The 18,999-nt window shown below is 43.9% G+C and overlaps 5 non-coding genes across 5 annotated transcripts; all 5 read right to left on the bottom strand.

The window, feature by feature from the left end:
- Positions 1-16,427: 16,427 nt before the first annotated feature.
- LOC142373900 (U5 spliceosomal RNA) lies at positions 16,428-16,540 on the bottom strand. The gene has a single exon (XR_012768599.1). It is a non-coding gene; the product is annotated as a U5 spliceosomal RNA (small nuclear RNA).
- Positions 16,541-17,136: 596 nt separating this feature from the next.
- On the bottom strand, positions 17,137-17,255 carry LOC142375718 (5S ribosomal RNA). The gene has a single exon (XR_012769033.1). It is a non-coding gene; the product is annotated as a 5S ribosomal RNA (ribosomal RNA).
- A 364-nt stretch (positions 17,256-17,619) lies between these two features.
- LOC142368283 (U2 spliceosomal RNA) lies at positions 17,620-17,810 on the bottom strand. The gene has a single exon (XR_012767302.1). It is a non-coding gene; the product is annotated as a U2 spliceosomal RNA (small nuclear RNA).
- Positions 17,811-18,115: 305 nt separating this feature from the next.
- On the bottom strand, positions 18,116-18,228 carry LOC142373907 (U5 spliceosomal RNA). Its single transcript, XR_012768600.1, has one exon. It is a non-coding gene; the product is annotated as a U5 spliceosomal RNA (small nuclear RNA).
- A 610-nt stretch (positions 18,229-18,838) lies between these two features.
- Positions 18,839-18,957, bottom strand: LOC142400838 (5S ribosomal RNA). The gene has a single exon (XR_012772978.1). It is a non-coding gene; the product is annotated as a 5S ribosomal RNA (ribosomal RNA).
- Between the last annotated feature and the right edge of the window lie 42 nt (positions 18,958-18,999).

Consider the following 18,999-nt stretch of genomic DNA (forward strand, 5'->3'; position numbering starts at 1 on the left):
AACTGAGCCAAATGCTGGATTTAAATTCATTTTTATTAGATTTTCAAAGAAACGTCATTAATAAAAATAGAACATAAAACAATATTAACTATGTGTAAACTATATACATATATATGAAATTTATTCAGCCAGAGGGCAGGGTCTTTCCACTGCCTCAATGTTAATGATTTTGTTCCCAATATATTTTATATTTAGAAAGACTTTACCCTTTTCCAGGGCTCCCACAAGTCCTGGGAAATATAAAAGACTTCGGTGCTGGACATGAGGAGCTCCAGCACCCCCCCTGTGCTGCTCTCCATCACGCCCATCACCTCCACTCCAGCTGCCTCATCAGTCACAATCAGCACCTGCCAAAACAAACAGCACTTATGTCCCATAATACCTTGCAGCTAGATATTAAACCCCTTTCTTACTCCTTGTTTATTTCTTTAATCTCTTTCTCAATTGTGTCAGATCATTTGCCATTTTATGTCTGTATAATATACACTAGATTGCCAACAGTATTCACTCACTCATCCAGATAATTAAATTCAGGTGTTCCCATCACTTCCATGGCCACAGGTGTAGAAATGCAAGCCCCTCGGCATGCAGACTGCTTCTACAAACATCTGTGAAAGAATGGCTCGCTCTCAGGAGCTCAGTGGATTCCAGCGTGGTGCCATGATAGGATGCCACCTGTGCAACAAGTCCAGTGGAGACATTTCCTCGCTCCTAAATGTCCCACAGTCAGCTGTCAGTGGTGTTAGAACAAAGTGGAAGCGACTGGGAACGCCAGCAGCTCAGCCACCAAGTGGTCGGCCACGTAAAATGACAGAGCGGGGTTTGGAGGTCTGTAGCAATGGACTCTGCAGAAGGTTGGCGACCTTTCTGCAGAGTCCATTGCTGCAGACCTCCAAACTTCATGTGGCCTTTTACATGTTTAAACCAGAGAAAACAACTCCTTGTATGTGCCTACCGACTTGGCAAATAAAGCTCATTCTGATTCTGATTAGAATGTGTTTTTAGATTAGATGAATTAGAATGCTTTTTACTTCTACATTGCTGTAGGGTGTTGTGTGCAGGAAGTCCCCTCCTGCATCCATGTTGGACTTTAAGTGGGTAATCCTGCACTGGCTGCCGAGGTCCAGCTCCTGGACTGCAGCTTCCCGCCACAGCGTGAGGGAGGCAGAAGCTTTATCCTGTACAGAACACAGTATGAGATGTCAGAACTATAAAGGCACCAGAGATTACTCTGTAATGTGCAGCCTACAAGTGACCACAGTAAACATATAAACAACCAGCGCCACAGAAAGAGACAGTTAGCACACTCCCATAGACTACTAAGGTACTCACAGAATATGAAAGTTATCTTATTTTATCTTCCCTTATCTAGAAACTACAGAGGTTGTCCCTCCTCTCCAATCCTTCCGTTCTCTGGTCTTACCTGCTGCAGCTTCACCTCACGCAGCGGGACCTCCTCTCTCCCACTGCGGACCTTTTTCACAGCTGAGAGCTAAATAAGAACAAGTTCAATCACTTAGTGATCTAATTAGACCTAAACATGTCATTGCAACAGCTTTTCTGTAATAAAACATTTCAAATACTGGTCATTAGACAATAAAGCTACAGAAAGTCTGTTGTTTACAAGAAAATCTCAGATTTTTACTGCATTACTTTGTCTACCTAAAATGTTTGTATCTCTGAATTACAATTAAGCACGGTCATTTATCTGAGTGTATTAGTGTGTTCTTCTGATGAAGACAAATCAACATACCTGAACAACTTTGCCCTCCAGTGTGAGGAGGCCCTTTGTCCCCTTCACATTCTTTATAGTTGTGTGTAGGGACGGGGGACAGAGGAGGGCTTTCCTGCAAAGGGGTCCATCCTGCAAACCTTGCAGCACCAACCCCGCTCCATGCTGTCAGAGGTGGAGAAGATCATTAGGCTTTCCTTGGCCCTGCCCATATCTGTCACAGCATCTGAGCGCTCTTTCTCAGCCTGAAAACCTGGCTGCGCAGCACCATGACGCAGGAGAGACTAACACATTTGGCCATTATGAACACTCACAGCGACCTTATGGATAAATTGGCTTAAACAATTTATCAAGAACACATCTTCAATTTCGAACTTCATACCGCATTTGATTTTCTCTAAATTAGGAGGCCTAAATTTCTTTTTACTTTGTAATTATAATGTTGAAAAAAACCTCTCAAAACTATCCTACTTTCATAAACAGATGCTTCTTTCTTGGTGATTGATCTACACACATAATTTTCCCCCACATAGATACTACATATGGAACAATATTGGTATGAAGTTCCAAATTTAAAATGGGTTCTTGATAAATTGTTGCCAATTGCCAATTTATTTTGAAGATAGTAATACCACCTCAAACCAACTGGGTTATGTGTCGCACACGGAGCAAGACACCTGAGCTCAGCCACTCTGCTGGGAAATAATATGGGCACGGAGCGCAAAAAGAGCGAGATGAGGAGGTAACTGGGCTATATAGTCCATCCCACCAGCAGTAAATGGCTATTTACCCTTATTGCGTGTGCAATTAGGGCCGTCATGACTCATAGGGTGCGAAAGCATCTATGCTACTACACCAGCCTTCACCATTTCCCCAAGGAAAGACAGCGCCAGTGCATTATGAACCTCATTTATCCTCCTCTCTGCATCAAACACATTCATTCTGCCTTAAAGTGATACTCCGGAGTAGATTCAACCTGGGGTCATTTGAACCGTGATATCCAGCCAAGTAGCCCACCCGCAGTTTTTTCGATATTGGCTGAACATCAGCTGAGTTACTGAGTTACCCGAATAGCTTCGTACAAGGGTTAATGGATCCTGGTCCGTATCTCCAAAATTACCACACTAAAATCACATGCCATGACACCAAACTTCTACAGTAGTACAAATATGGTCTGTACTCACAAAGCGATGCATTTGGAAGTTTGAAAATAGTCCAGGAGTTTATTATTATCAACACAAGCCTAATAGCTTCTCTGCTGCTAAAGCTCCGTCGACGTCACTTCTGGGAGCTGGGAGCTTCAAAGTAAGATGAGGGTTGATTTCCACGTTGCAAATTTGAAAGTCAGGCCAAAATGCCATCGCTGTCAATTTGGGGAAAACGGAAAACTCATGCTACAACATTTCAAATGTGAGACTTTCAAAGTAATTAGGCTTTGGAACTGTTCAAAGGTTTTAAGATAATCACAGGACTATGGTGGGAAACCGCCCAAACTCGCCTTAAAGGCATGGTAGGTAATCCTGTTCAGAAACACATTTTGTAATACTGGGTGAAATGGTCCGTCTATCCTGAGAGAAATCTACACAAGATGTATTTAGAAAAAGGGACGAAAATAATCAGACCTCTGTGGCAGCTGCAGGACTGAGAAAAAGCTGACCAATCCGAGATCAGCGGGACGCTGATCTCGGATTCTCGCTTTGGAGGTTCTTTTTTGCGTTCGATCAAAGTATTCCAAGTCGTTTGTAGTTGGAGTTCTTTGGCTTTAAATTTTCTTGTGTTACCCTTTTTTTTTTTCCAGCTTTTTGCTTTTTGAACGAGTTTCAGCTGAAACAGGGTCGGTGTTGGTGTTCCATTTTTTTTAGAGGAAGGTAAGTTTCCATTTTTAGTACCTTTTAATCCCCTTTTTACTCTTTTATTGGGCTTTTAGTGTGATATTTATTTTTGTTCTTTTAAGCATTTTATTTAAAAACTGTTTGTGGTGCCTCCATCATGTCGGCAAACTATGCTGGCATGAGGAGGCACCACAGCGTTAGATTTTTATTTAAAGAAAAAGAAGGAAAGCTTATAGAGATGTCCAGATTGGACTTCTCTCGGAAGCTAATTCAAAACATATTGAACTTCAAGCCAGACGATTTGAATTGCATCCTGTCATTGCCTTTTAACAAAGGTTTCGATGTAAGTTTTCGCACTGCAGCTTTGCTGCAGGAGTTTTGGATGAGATTTGGTAATGTGCAAGCCCAGTTTTCTGCGTTTACTGTTGAGAAACTTACTGACAATACTCTGAAGACAGTAATTGTCAGAATGTTCAATGAAATGGTGAACGCAGAAGATATCTGTATATGGTTGGGAAGATTCTGCACTGTTAAAGGCCAGGCAATGAAGGTGAGGGATGTTGACGGCATCTGGAACTGCGCCTGGAGGGTCCCCATCCAACAATGGCAAGACCCCCAGGGCTTCCAGGGCCTGAAACATCTCCCATCAATGATTGTCTTGGGAGAAAACAGAGGCTACATCCACTACCAGGGACAGCCCAAACTCTGCCGCAAATGTGGGGAGCACGGGCACCTGGTGGAGGCCTGCACGAAGGTGTTTTGTGGCAAATGTAGAGGAATCGGTCATACCTTCGAAGAGTGTACTCATGGCAGAAAGTGCAATCTCTGTGGAGAATCAAACCACCTCTTCAGAGATTGCCCAAAATCCTTTGCCAACAAATTGAAATCCAAAAAAACGCAGGAAGGAAATGGAGGGCAGACCGAGGCAGTTAACGAGCTACTTGAAACAGCTGGGCTGGAAAATTCAAACTTCCCGCCAAAATCCCTGAATGGTGGACAGCAGTCAGGTGAGGCCAAGGAGGGGGAGGGGCCTGCTACACCCCCACCAATGGAGAGTTCTGGAGAGGAGGAGGAGGAGGTGGTGCAGGCAGAAGGCGGAGCTAGTTCAGAATGTGAAGAAGTCCAATCACAGGATGATAGCGAGGATGCCTCCCTCCCAGATGCCCAGCAAACAAAGAGGCTTGCATCAGAATTGTCCTCTGATTCTCCTATAGTCTCAGAGAAGAGGGGAAGAGCTGGGACTACCTCAGACAGTTCATCTGTGGAGGAGCCCAGAGTCTTCCCTTCCAATTCACCAAATGAGGTCTCTTTTTTAAATGTAGTTCTGCAATCAACCCCTAGAGACTCAAAGTTTAACAAAACCTTGCAACAGAGGCCGACCCCCAGAGTCCGACCGGGGAATAGAGCTCAACACCCTCGCCTCTCACCTGTAGAAGTGAAGGAAGAGCTCCGTTCACAAGAAATTACATAACTGCTTTTAAGACATTTTAAATGTTTTAACCCTCATTTAGTCTTTTAAGATGTCATACCTGTTGTTTTTAACCATACTCATGACACTCACTCTCTCAACTATTAATGTGAGAAGTGTAAAGTCGAAAGTTAGAGCCCAGAGTGTTTTATCCTTTCTTAGTTCTTTTAAGTCAGATGTTCTTTTAATACAGGAATGCGGCCTACCGTTTTTAAAGCACTACAGACAGTGGGAGGAGATGTGGCCACAGACATCATTGTGGAGTGGGTCCAACCAAAACAAAAATGATGGAGTGGCCATTTTGATCAAAAACCCTCAGGTTCTGGTGAAGGGCAGCACTGTGGTGAGAGACGGACGGGCACTTTTAGCACATTTGACTTTTATGGGACAAGATTTTAACCTCTTAAATATTTATGGCTTTAACAAAAAAAATGACCGGTATGACCTTTTAGAAGACCTGCAGTCCCACATGCTAGGTAGGGCACCACTAGTTTTAGGGGGTGATTTTAACTGTATTTTAAGCAGGAGTGACAGAAAAAGAGCAGGGGAATTTTTTAAAGTTGACAAAACATCGGTTTTATTACAGGGCATATGCAAGGATTTTAAACTTCAGGACTGTTTTAGGACCATGCATCCCAGAGAGGAGGGCTTCACCTGGTTCAGTGGTGATGGCACCAGAGCCTCTCGTATAGACTACCTTTTTACACGGGACTGCCCACCAACCGATGCTAGATTGACACCCGTTTTCTTTTCTGATCACCTGATGCTTTCCTGCACCCTATCACTCTCTTCGGGTGTGACTTCCGGAAGTGGTCTGTGGAAACTAAACTGCTCCCTTTTAAAAGAAAATGAAATAGTTAGTCAGTACCGGGAGCAGTACCACGAGTGGCAGACCCTTCAAGACTTTTACGATACACGTGCACACTGGTGGGAAATGGTGAAGGAAAAGACCCAGACTTTCTTTAGACAGGCAGGTAGGAGAAAAAAGAATAGGGAAAACAGACGCATGATGGGACTGCAGAAGCGACTACAGCGCTATTTTAAATTAAACCAACAAGGGATGGATTTTAATGATGAAATTAAACAAGTGAAAACAGAGATGTCGATTTTAGCAGATATTAAAAGTAAGGGTGTCATTTTAAGAAGCAGGGAACGAGAAATAGAGGAAGGAGAGAAGTGCACAAGGTATTTTTTTAAGAAAATTGTGAATAAAGGGGGGGCCATTTTAAAGCTAAGAAAAGAGAACGGGTGCACAGTTGATTCGATGGAAGAAATTAAACAAGCTGTTGAACAATTTTATCGTGAACTGTACGAACAAAAAGCTGTTGAAATGGACACCATGACAGAAGTTTTAAATTTCATAGAAAAAACAGTAAAAGACAGTGTGCTTTTAACCCAAGATTTTACAATTTCAGAGTTAAATAAATGTTTTACAAATTTTAAGAAAGGGAAGTCCCCAGGACAAGATGGACTTCCCTTGGAATTTTATTTGACCTTTTGGGATATTTTAGCACCTGACTTGTTTACTGTTTTTATGGAATTTGAGCAACTTGAGCGACTTCCTGACAGTTTTAGAGCAGGGATAGTGACTCTTCTTCACAAAAAAAAGACAAGACTGACTTGAAGAATTGGAGACCGATTACACTTTTAAACTTTGACTGTAAACTTTTTAGTAAACTTTTAGCCTCACGTATGTCCTTGTTTTTAGAAGACCTGATTCACCCGGATCAAGCCTGTGCCATCCCGGGGAGGAAGATAACCGACAGCCTCGTACTGATCCGAGACACCATCTGTTATGCGAGAGACAGAAACATTCGGCTAGCAGACCTAAATTTAGACTTTGAGAAAGCCTTTGATCGGGTCTCGCACCAGTACCTTTTCCAGGTACTGCAAAAAATGGGGTTCCCAGAAAGGTTTATAGCTTGGGTGGGTCTGCTGTACCGGGGCATTACCAGCAAATTCCTTGTTAACGGGCATCTGACAAAAGCAGTAAACATCCACTGCGGTGTCCGTCAGGGTTGTCCGTTATCTGCCCTCCTCTACATCATCTGTGTGGAACCACTGGCACAGAGCTTGAGAAGGGACCACCGAATCAATGGGGTGAGAGTCCCGGGGAGCGGGGGACTATCGACAAAGTGTGTTTTATATATGGACGACGTAAACATTTTATGTACAGACCTAATATCCATCAATAGGACTCTGGACTTGACTGACTGGTATGGACGGGCCTCTGGGGCAAAACTAAACAGAAACAAGACCCAAGCCCAATTTTACGGGCCATGGACAGCGACTGAGACTGCAGGACTCCCCGTGACTATAACCCAGACAAAACAGAAAATACTGGGGATTAATTTTGACAAGGAAGGGGGAGGGACATCAAACTGGCCAGACGTGGTAGGGAAAGTAAAGCAAAGACTAGGATACTGGGGACTTAGAGGACTGACCATACCTTGTGCACTTCTCTCCTTCCTCTATTTCTCGTTCCCTGCTTCTTAAAATGACACCCTTACTTTTAATATCTGCTAAAATCGACATCTCTGTTTTCACTTGTTTAATTTCATCATTAAAATCCATCCCTTGTTGGTTTAATTTAAAATAGCGCTGTAGTCGCTTCTGCAGTCCCATCATGCGTCTGTTTTCCCTATTCTTTTTTCTCCTACCTGCCTGTCTAAAGAAAGTCTGGGTCTTTTCCTTCACCATTTCCCACCAGTGTGCACGTGTATCGTAAAAGTCTTGAAGGGTCTGCCACTCGTGGTACTGCTCCCGGTACTGACTAACTATTTCTTTTTTTTTTTTTTTTTTTTTTTTTTTTTTTTTTTTAAACATTTGTTTATTGATTTTTCAGTGACATAACAAAATCAAGAGATGATATTACGAGAGTCAAAACAGTGTCAAGTGTAACAAGTAAAAATAATAATAATAAAAATAATACATAAAATAAAATGAAATCAGATAAGGAATAACTAATAGTAAGAAGAATTAACAAAAAAAAAAAAAAAAAAAAAAAAAAAAATTATATAAATAAATAAATAAAAATGAAAGCGAACAACAAATACACAGAACAAAACAAAAACACAAATAGGTCACCCACTGCTAAATACAAGTCTAATAATATGTTCAATTAAGCAGAGATAAATAATAATAAAAAAAAAAAACATTCCCAGCATGCTACAAAATCACACAAGAAAAACTCACAACTAGTAGACAATCAGGGTGGCTACTCAGGAATAGCCGTAAAAGTCAATCCCTCAACATGTACGAAAAATGGACCCCAAGTTTTATCAAACTTTGCAAGAGAACCACGTATGGAGTACCTAACCTTCTCCAACTTCACAAACTGAAGGATGTCCCTGATCCAAGAGGAGTGAGAAGGCGGTGCAGAGGACTTCCATCTCAATAAAATCAAACGTCTAGCCAATAAGGAAACAAAGGCTACAAAGTCTGCTTTACATTTAGGAAGCTGCAAAGTAGGAGGTAAGACCCCAAACAAAGCAGTACATGCTGTTGGATCAAATTGAACCTTTGTACAAACAGAAATAGAGTTGAATATCTGTGTCCAAAAATTAAGTAGTGAAGGACAAGACCAAAACATATGGACATGGGTAGCTGGAGCCTGATGACATCTTATGCATGTGGGATCGACATCATTAAAGATTTTGGAAAGCCTTACTCGAGTAAAATGGGTACGATGTAGAATTTTGCACTGGGTCAGACCATGTCTAGCACAAATAGATGAGGAGTGAACGCGACGCAAAATGGCATCCCACAGTTCCTCTGAGATCTCCTCCCCCAGATCCTCCTCCCATTGGGTTTTAATTTTGTGCTGCGGGGTTAGCTGCAAAGAATAGATACGATTGTATAAACGTGAAATAGCACCCTTGATGGTAGGGAATGGGGTTAAAAAGGAGTCAACCAGAGAGGCTCCAGGGAGATTTGGGAAATCGGGGCTAAGATTGCGGATGAAACTACGAACTTGAAGATATCTAAAAAAATGCTGTCTAGGCAACCGGAATTTCTCTGAGAGCTGCTGGAAGGATGCAAATGTACCGGCAATATATAAGTCCCTAAATGCCTTGATGCCATAGTCAGACCACAAAGAAAAAGCCCCATCAATCAAGGAAGGATGAAAAGCCGGGTTAGCTGATAAAGGTGCCAGGAAAGAGAAGGTCTGTAGACCAAAGTAGCGTCGAAATTGCTTCCAAATCTTCAAAGTGGATTTAACTAAGATATTATTGCAAAAAGGGGAGAGAGAAAAACTAAGAGGAGCGTGGATGAGCGCAGTCAGCGAAGCAGGTTTAGCAGAAAACATCTCCATACTCAACCATGTAGGAGGAACTGGCGCCCCCTCCAGAGAAATCCAAAGCTGAATTAGCCTAAGGATGGAAGCCCAGTAGTAAAACCTCAAGTTAGGAAGGGCCAAGCCCCCCAGGAGCTTAGGTCTCTGCAACAGCTCCCTTCGCAAACGAGGGACCCTCCTGTTCCATATAAACTCAGTGATTAATTTGTCTAATTTCTGAAAAAAAGATTGAGGGAGAAAGACAGGTACACACTGAAAGAGATAAGACAATTTGGGGAGGATGTTCATCTTGACCGAATTAACCCTGGCCACAAGGGAAAGAGGCAACAGTGACCACCGTTGAAAGTCCTTCTGTATCTGATCTAACAAAGGAGCAAAATTATATTTAAACAAATCTTCAAATCGGTCTCTAATCTGGATACCAAGGTACTTAAAGCCAAATGGAACAATTTTGAAGGGGAAACCCTGAGCAGCTTCCCGCGCACCCTGATTTAAAGGAAACAGCTCACTCTTGTCCAAATTTAGTTTATAGCCTGAAATCTGACCAAATGAACTAAGGATATCAAGAGCAACCGGAACTGAGACAGGAAGATTGGACACATATAGTAATAAATCATCAGCATAGAGGGAGACCTTCTGTTCAAGACCATATCTTGTTATACCAGTGATGCGTGGCTCTGAACGAAGCGCAATAGCCAGAGGTTCAATAGCAACAGCAAACAGAAGAGGACTCAGAGGACAACCCTGACGAGTGGAGCGGTACAATGGGAAATAATCTGAATGTGTGTCATTAGTTCTGACTGAAGCCATAGGGGATGAATAGAGCAATTTAATCCAAGAAATGAACTCTTGGCCAAAACCAGATTTCTCCAAAGCGTAAAAAAGGTAACTCCACTCCACTCGGTCAAAAGCCTTCTCGGCATCTAATGAAATTATGGCTTCTGGCCCCATTGACGTAGACGGATTATAAACAACATTAAGAAGTCGCCTGAGATTAAAGAACCCATGTCTGTTCTGGACAAAACCTGTCTGATCAGGAGAGATTATCAGAGGCAAAACTGATTCCAGTCGCAGAGCTAATAATTTGGACAGAAGTTTTACATCCACAGATAGAAGACTAATTGGACGGTAGCTTGAGCAAGACAGAGGGTCCTTATTTTTTTTTAAGAGTAATGATATGGAGGCCTGATTTAGAGTCTGAGGTAAATTAGACAGAGTAAGAGATTCATTAAACATTTCAATCAAAACTGGTGCTAATTTGTCAAAAAAGGTCTTGTAAAACTCGGTCGGAAAACCGTCCGGGCCTGGACATTTCCCAGACTGCATGGAAAATGTAGCCCGTTTAAGGTCATCTATGGTGATTGGGCCCTCCAACTGCTCAGCAGTATCAGCATCTACCCTAACCAACTCCAGTGAGTCAAAAAAACTATCCAGGGCTGACAGATCAGACTCAACCTCAGAAGTATATAAAGAGGAGTAAAACTGTTTGAACTGATCATTAATTTTTTTTGGATCGGTTGTGATGCCAGAAGGGGTATGTATTTGTGGAATCTGCTGAGAGGAGGAAGCCTGTCGAAGCTGATGGGCCAAAAGTTTGGTCGCCTTATCCCCAGATTCATAATAACAATATTTAGCCTTAAATAAGAGCTCCTCAACCTCTTTAGTAGAAAGAACATCAAACTCAGCTTGAAGAGAAAGACGATCTTTATATATGTTAGGAGATGGGGAAGAAGCATAAATATTATCGAGCTGGGAGATTTGTAACCTCAATTCCTTTAATCTTTTTTTCCTTTGTTTGTTTGCATAACTGCTGTATGAAATGATTTCACCTCTAATATATGCTTTCAAAGTCTCCCAAAGAAGGGAGGCTGAGATCCCTGGAGTTCTGTTGGTAGCAAGAAAAAAGTCAATTTGATTAGAAACAAATTTAACAAAGTCCTCATTAGATAGCAAGCGCGTATTGAGACGCCAAGGGGGGCGGGTACATTCGCGCTCCTGAATGAATAACTCCAGTGTGGTAGGAGCATGATCTGATATTAGAATAGTATCATAAGAGCAAGACTGAACAGAATGGAGAAATCGGTTGTCTAGGAGAAAATAATCAATACGAGAAAAGGAATGATGTACATGAGAGAAAAAAGAATAGGCTTTACCAGATGGATTAAGAAAGCGCCATGGATCCGAGACTGAGAATTCATCCATAAAGGATAAAATGGTCTTAGAAGACTTTGAGGACACTCCTGGTCTAGCGGAAGAACGATCTAATACAGGATTAAGCCAACAGTTGAAATCACCCCCCATAATGAGTAAATGTGTGGACATGTCAGGTAATTTAGCGAACAATTGGTGGAAAAAATTGTCGTCATCCCAGTTTGGACCATACACATTAGCCAGAATCACAGAATTACTATATAGCTGCCCTGTTACAAACACAAACCTTCCATTAGGGTCAGCTATTACATTAGAGCACACAAAAGGAACCGATTTATGAATCAAAATTGCAACACCCCTAGATTTACCATTAAAACTAGAATGAAATACTTGACTGACCCACCTCCTCTTTAATCTGATATGGCTGCAAAATTTTAAATGAGTCTCTTGAAGGAAAACAATATGAGCACCTAATTGTTGAAGATGGTGAAGAACTTTACTACGTTTAATAGGCTGATTAAGACCATTACAGTTCCAGCTAACAAATCTGAGTCCTGTCCCTGATTGTCGTGGCATCCTAGGCTGCTGCATGCTGATCAAGTAATAGTGTACACAGCAGCGTGGAATGTATAACAGTCAAAGAGATAAAGTAAAACATGGACGACCTGACTAAACAGAACACAAAACACACAGCAAGAAAAAAAGGCAGAACTCCCCACACACCCACCCTCCCCCAAGCTGAAGCATCTTCCCAAGCAAGACGCAAGCAAATCCCCCAAACTACCAAAAACATCCTAACACGCTCCGTTTACAGCACAAACTAGTAGTGCTCATCCGAGTTTGTAATAAAGCACAGAATGAATATGTAAACAAACACAGTCGCAAAATACGAAAAATGGCTCAAGTCCAAGTGTCACAAACTTAAAGCAGGGCGGCTTACTAACAGGAAACGGGTTAACTTTACCCAGCTTACCAAACGAACTGCCAGCCGCTTTTAAACTGTAGCTCCAGAAGAGACACCAGACTTTAAGTTCACCTTGACAAAGTCCATTGCAGTGGCCGGGTCTTCAAAGGTGTGTGTAGCTCCACCGGGAAGAGTGATTCTCAATGTTGCAGGAAACCTCAATCCAAACTTTACACCAGGGCACGAATGTAACAGACGTTTAACGTCTGTGAATGCAGCACGTTTCTTTGCCACCGACGAAGTGTAGTCGGGGAAGAGAAACAGTCTCTTGCCTTGGAAGAGGATAGGGGAGTCCCTGGAGGTCTCGCCGGCCCGCCGTAAGATGTCATTCCTCACGTGAAAAAAGTGAACACGGATCACAAAGGGCCGGGGTGGTTTACCGTCGCTGGGCCTGGGCCGGAGAGTGCGATGCGCACGGTCGAGTAGGGGCAGCTCATCCAGGCCGAGGGTGTCCATCAACAGCTGGGCAATAAATTCAGTGGGGCGCACACCTTCGGCCCCCTCCGGCACACCCACCAGCCGTATATTGTTCCTCCTCGCTCTACCCTCCAGGTCCTCACATTTATCGGCCAGCAATTTAACCTCAGCTTTCAGCGTGGAAACTGTTGAATCCAGTGAAGACAGTAGGTCACTGTGGTCCGTACATGCGCGCTGTAACTCCTTGATAACTTGATCGTGGGAGCTAAGTTTTTGTTTCATCGGTTCGATTGCATGCCTAAGCTCCTCTCTTACCGAAGAAATGTCCGCTCGAAGCTCGCAAGAGAGCGAGTCTATTTTACCACAAATGTCCCCTTTCAACTGGTTCAGCATAGTCTGGAGGTGATCCAGATTGGGCGCACACTCGGGGTCCGTCACCACCTTCGGCGGAGAAGCGGGCTCAGTCGAGGAAGAAGCCTTAGCACGGCCCGTACGAGCCGAATTTCCACGTGGAGCTGCCATTGTCGGTTGAAATTCCCCCAAAACACACCGAAACTGATCGAATACTTGTTAAACTTGTGCACCGGCCAAACTAATGAAGATAAACTGTGTTAATAAGTTAAAATAAACGCAAACTCGCGGAGCAAAAGGGCGACACGTCCTACATGCTCAGTGTCCAACAGCGCCTCCCCATGTAAGACTTAATAGTCCTGACTAACTATTTCATTTTCTTCTAAAAGGGAGCAGTTTAGTTTCCACAGACCACTTCCGGAAGTCACACCCGAAGAGAGTGATAGGGTGCAGGAAAGCATCAGGTGATCAGAAAAGAAAACGGGGGTCAATCTAGCATCGGTTGGTGGGCAGTCCCGTGTAAAAAGGTAGTCTATACGAGAGGCTCTGGTGCCATCACCACTGAACCAGGTGAAGCCCTCCTCTCTGGGATGCATGGTCCTAAAACAGTCCTGAAGTTTAAAATCCTTGCATATGCCCTGTAATAAAACCGATGTTTTGTCAACTTTAAAAAATTCCCCTGCTCTTTTTCTGTCACTCCTGCTTAAAATACAGTTAAAATCACCCCCTAAAACTAGTGGTGCCCTACCTAGCATGTGGGACTGCAGGTCTTCTAAAAGGTCATACCGGTCATTTTTTTCGTTAAAGCCATAAATATTTAAGAGGTTAAAATCTTGTCCCATAAAAGTCAAATGTGCTAAAAGTGCCCGTCCGTCTCTCACCACAGTGCTGCCCTTCACCAGAACCTGAGGGTTTTTGATCAAAATGGCCACTCCGTCATTTTTGTTTTGGTTGGATCCACTCCACAATGATGTCTGTGGCCACATCTCCTCCCACTGTCTGTAGTGCTTTAAAAACGGTAGGCCGCATTCCTGTATTAAAAGAACATCTGACTTAAAAGAACTAAGAAAGGATAAAACACTCTGGGCTCTAACTTTCGACTTTACACTTCTCACATTAATAGTTGAGAGAGTGAGTGTCATGAGTATGGTTAAAAACAACAGGTATGACATCTTAAAAGACTAAATGAGGGTTAAAACATTTAAAATGTCTTAAAAGCAGTTATGTAATTTCTTGTGAACGGAGCTCTTCCTTCACTTCTACAGGTGAGAGGCGAGGGTGTTGAGCTCTATTCCCCGGTCGGACTCTGGGGGTTGGCCTCTGTTGCAAGGTTTTGTTAAACTTTGAGTCTCGAGGGGTTGATTGCAGAACTACATTTAAAAAAGAGACCTCATTTGGTGAATTGGAGGGGAAGACTCTGGGCTCCTCCACAGATGAACTGTCTGAGGTAGTCCCAGCTCTTCCCCTCTTCTCTGAGACTATAGGAGAATCAGAGGACAATTCTGATGCAAGCCTCTTTGTTTGCTGGGCATCGGGGAGGGAGGCATCCTCGCTATCATCCTGTGATTGGACTTCTTCACATTCTGAACTAGCTCCGCCCTCTGCCTGCACCACCTCCTCCTCCTCTCCAGAGCTCTCCATTGGTGGGGGTGTAGCAGGCCCCTCCCCCTCCTCGGCCTCACCTGACTGCTGTCCACCATTCAGGGGTTTTGGCGGGAAGTTTGAATTTTCCAGCCCAGCTGTTTCAAGTAGCTCGTTAACTGCCTCGGTCTGCCCTCCATTTCCTTCTCGCGTTTTTTTTGGATTTCAATTTGTTGGCAAAAGATTTTGGGCAATCTCTGAAGAGGTGGTTTGATTCTCCACAGAGATTGCACTTTCTGCCATTTGTACACTCTTCGAAGGTGTGACCGATTCCTCTACATTTGCCACAAAAAACACCTTCGTGCAGGCCTCCACCAGGTGCCCGTGCTCCCCACACTTGCGGCAGAGTTTGGGCTGTCCCTGGTAGTGGATGTAGCCTCTGTTTTCTCCCAAGACAATCATTGATGGGAGATGTTTCAGGCCCTGGAAGCCCTGGGGGTCTTGCCATTGTTGGATGGGGACCCTCCAGGCGCAGTTCCAGATGACGTCGACATCCCTCACCTTCATTGCCTGGCCTTTAACAGTGCAGAATCTTCCCAACCATATACAGATATCTTCTGCGTTCACCATTTCATTGAACATTCTGACAATTACTGTCTTCAGAGTATTGTCAGTAAGTTTCTCAACAGTAAACGCAGAAAACTGGGCTTGCACATTTTCAAATCTCATCCAAAATTCCTGCAGCAAAGCTGCAGTGCGAAAACTTACATCAAAACCTTTGTTAAAAGGCAATGACAGGATGCAATTCAAATCGTCTGGCTTAAAGTTCAATATGTTTTGAATTAGCTTCCGAGAGAAGTCCAATTTGGACATCTCTATAAGCTTTCCTTGTTTTTCTTTAAATAAAAATCTATCGCTGTGGTGCCTCCTCATGCCAGCATAGTTTGCCGATATGATGGAGGCACCACAAACAGTTTTTAAATAAAATGCTTAAAAGATCAATAATAAATATCACACTAAAAGCCCAATAAAAGAGTAAAAAGTGGATGAAAAGGTACTAAAAATGGATACTTACCTTCCTCTAAAAAAAAGGAACACCGACAATGACCCTGTTTCAGCTGAAACTGGTTCAAAAAGCAAAAACCTGGAAAAAAAAAAGGGTAATACAAGAAAATTTAAATACAAAGAACTCCAACTACAAAAGACTTGGAACACTTTGAACGAACGCAAAAAAGAACCTGCAAAGCGGCAAAATTTGATGCCAAAAAGGCATAAAATAGTCCACCCAAAGGAGGCGATCGCAGTCTTAGCCAAAAGGCCGAGAAGCGATAACCCTCCACTGTTTCACGTCCGAGCGCCCTTCCTGGCACAATGCGCACTTGTGGCGGTGCTCTTTTTTTGCCTACAAAGCGTCACTTTGCACCTCCGCCCACCTGCTGCAGTGAGCACTCTTCAGCCGTTTCAGATGGTACAACTTTGCACTCCCACCCGCTCCACTGAGCACCATTCAAACAACAACAATTTAGCGCTCCAGCGTTGAACATGGGCACGGTCTCAACAAATAAGGTGACTCTACTCCGAGAAGTCACTTGGCACAGCAAGAAGATTTCCTTTGCACAGACAGAATGGGCTTCACCCGCAAAGGTAAAGCCTTCCAAAAATAGAAACAACTCATTAATGCTGCTCTCCACGGAAGTCTTTAGTAAAAGGCGAAAGACTTGTACGTTATGAAGAGAAACCAGAGTACGAGTATTTGACACTGCGGGAGCAGTGCATCAGGCTAGTTGGTATAGTCACCTTCCCCACCTTGAGCTTTGCTTGGTTGAGACGCTGGCTCCTCGGCCGACCAGGTAGGAACAATCGGGCCCTATTCAATGGCTGCTTTGTCTTTTACTCTGTGCAAAAGACTAGGGGTCTTGAGGCTTTGTTCTGACCGCTCATTGGGTGTAGAGCTTTTTTTCAAGCAATTCTCCCAGTCGGCCCAATCCCAGAGCCATCTAAAAGTGGAGTTCACTTTCATTCTCTTTTCGCAGACTAAAAGCCAGAGTTTTATCTCAGAAGCTAAGCAGAGTCGGGCCTGGTTAGTACTTGGATGGGGAGACCGCCTGGGAATACCAGGTGCTGTAAGCCTTTTGGCTTCTCCAGGCGCATGCAGTTTGCAAAGGCAGTCCCTGTTTGACTTTTTGGAACTGCTCCTTTGTCAGGACAAAGTTAAATGTATGAGGATCAAAGGCAACCATGACCTGGGACACCTTAGCAGATCCAGGATCAGCAAGATGGATCACAGGGTGATCATCAGATGTTTCAACAAAAGACATGCAGAGAGAAGAGAAGAGAGAAAAATGCTTACAGCACCTGGTATTCCCAAGCGGTCTCCCATCCAAGTACTAACCTGGCCCGACCCTGCTTGGCTTCCGAGTTCGGACGAGATCGGGCGTGTTCAGGGCGGTGTGGCCGTAAGCCACAGTCCCCGTGACAAATATGTGTTACATAGGTGCTGGAACCATACGTTTCCCCTATTTCACCAGAGAGTTGGCTTGAGAGGCTGATGTTGAGCCTGCACGTCGACTTCCCTGATGTGATTGTTCTCTGCAGCTGAAAATGGGACTCTCAGATAACTTAGTGTGTGTCTGTCAAGCTCCTCTGTTCTCTGTGTGTAGTTTGGTGTTCATGGTCATACAGAGAAACCAGGGAAGCTCAATCCCACGACATGCTCATAAACTGCGTCTTTTCTAAAGATTATAGTCCCATTTTAGAAGTCAGAATACAACGGCTCCCTGAAACTACCACCATGTACCGCTGGTTTTGTTATTTCACAAGAGTTGGGAAGAGTGCACCGTTCCCGGCGGCACTGCAGTACCGGGTCGATGCGTGGAGTGAACGGAGCAAGCCCCTTTTTCAACCCCTGTGCCTAAAAATCCATTTAATATGTAGTCCTCATATAGAGGACGTATCAGATATTAAACTGATAAGAACAGATACTACACTTGATCTTAGCCAAAAGGCCGAGAAGCGATAACCCTCCACTGTTTCACGTCCGAGCGCCCTTCCTGGCACAATGCGCACTTGTGGCGGTGCTCTTTTTTTGCCTACAAAGCGTCACTTTGCACCTCCGCCCACCCGCTGCAGTGAGCACTCTTCAGCCGTTTCAGATGGTACAACTTTGCACTCCCGCCCGCTCCACTGAGCACCATTAAAACAACAAACAATTTAGCGCTCCAGCTTTGAACATGGGCACGGTCTCAACAAATAAGGTGACTCTACTCCGAGAAGTCACTTGGCACAGCAAGAAGATTTCCTTTGCACAGACAGAATGGGCTTCACCCGCAAAGGTAAAGCCTTCCAAAAATAGAAACAACTCATTAATGCTGCTCTCCACGGAAGTCTTTAGTAAAAGGCGAAAGACTTGTACGTTATGAAGAGAAACCAGAGTACGAGAATTTGACACTGCGGGAGCAGTGCATCAGGCTAGTTGGTATAGCCACCTTCCCCACGGTGAGCTTTGCTTGGTTGAGACGCTCGCTCCTCGGCCGACCAGGTAGGAACAATCGGGCCCTATTCAATGGCTGCTTTGTCTTTTACTCTGTGCAAAAGACTAGGGGTCTTGAGGCTTTGTTCTGACCGCTCATTGGGTGTAGAGCTTTTTTTCAAGCAATTCTCCCAGTCGGCCCAATCCCAGAGCCATCTCAAAGTGGAGTTCACTTTCACTCTCTTTTCGCAGACTAAAAAGTCAGAGTTTTATCTCAGAAGCTAAGCAGAGTCGGGCCTGGTTAGTACTTGGATGGGGAGACCGCCTGGGAATACCAGGTGCTGTAAGCCTTTTGGCTTCTCCAGGCGCATGCAGTTTGACTGCGTCAAATGCAAAGGCAGTCCCTGTTTGACTTTTTGGAACTGCTCCTTTGTCAGGACAAAGTTAAATGTATGAGGATCAAAGGCAACCATGACCTGGGACACCTTAGCAGATCCAGGATCAGCAAGATGGATCACAGGGTGATCAACAGATGTTTCAACAAAAGACATGCAGAGAGAAGAGAAGAGAGAAAAATGCTTACAGCACCTGGTATTCCCAAGCGGTCTCCCATCCAAGTACTAACCTGGCCCGACCCTGCTTGGCTTCCGAGTTCGGACGAGATCGGGCGTGTTCAGGGCGGTGTGGCCGTAAGCCACAATCCCTGTGACAAATATGTGTTACATAGGTGCTGGAAC

This window comes from Odontesthes bonariensis, chromosome 2 (genome assembly GCF_027942865.1).
Source record: "Odontesthes bonariensis isolate fOdoBon6 chromosome 2, fOdoBon6.hap1, whole genome shotgun sequence".
Lineage (NCBI taxonomy): Eukaryota > Metazoa > Chordata > Actinopteri > Atheriniformes > Atherinopsidae > Odontesthes > Odontesthes bonariensis.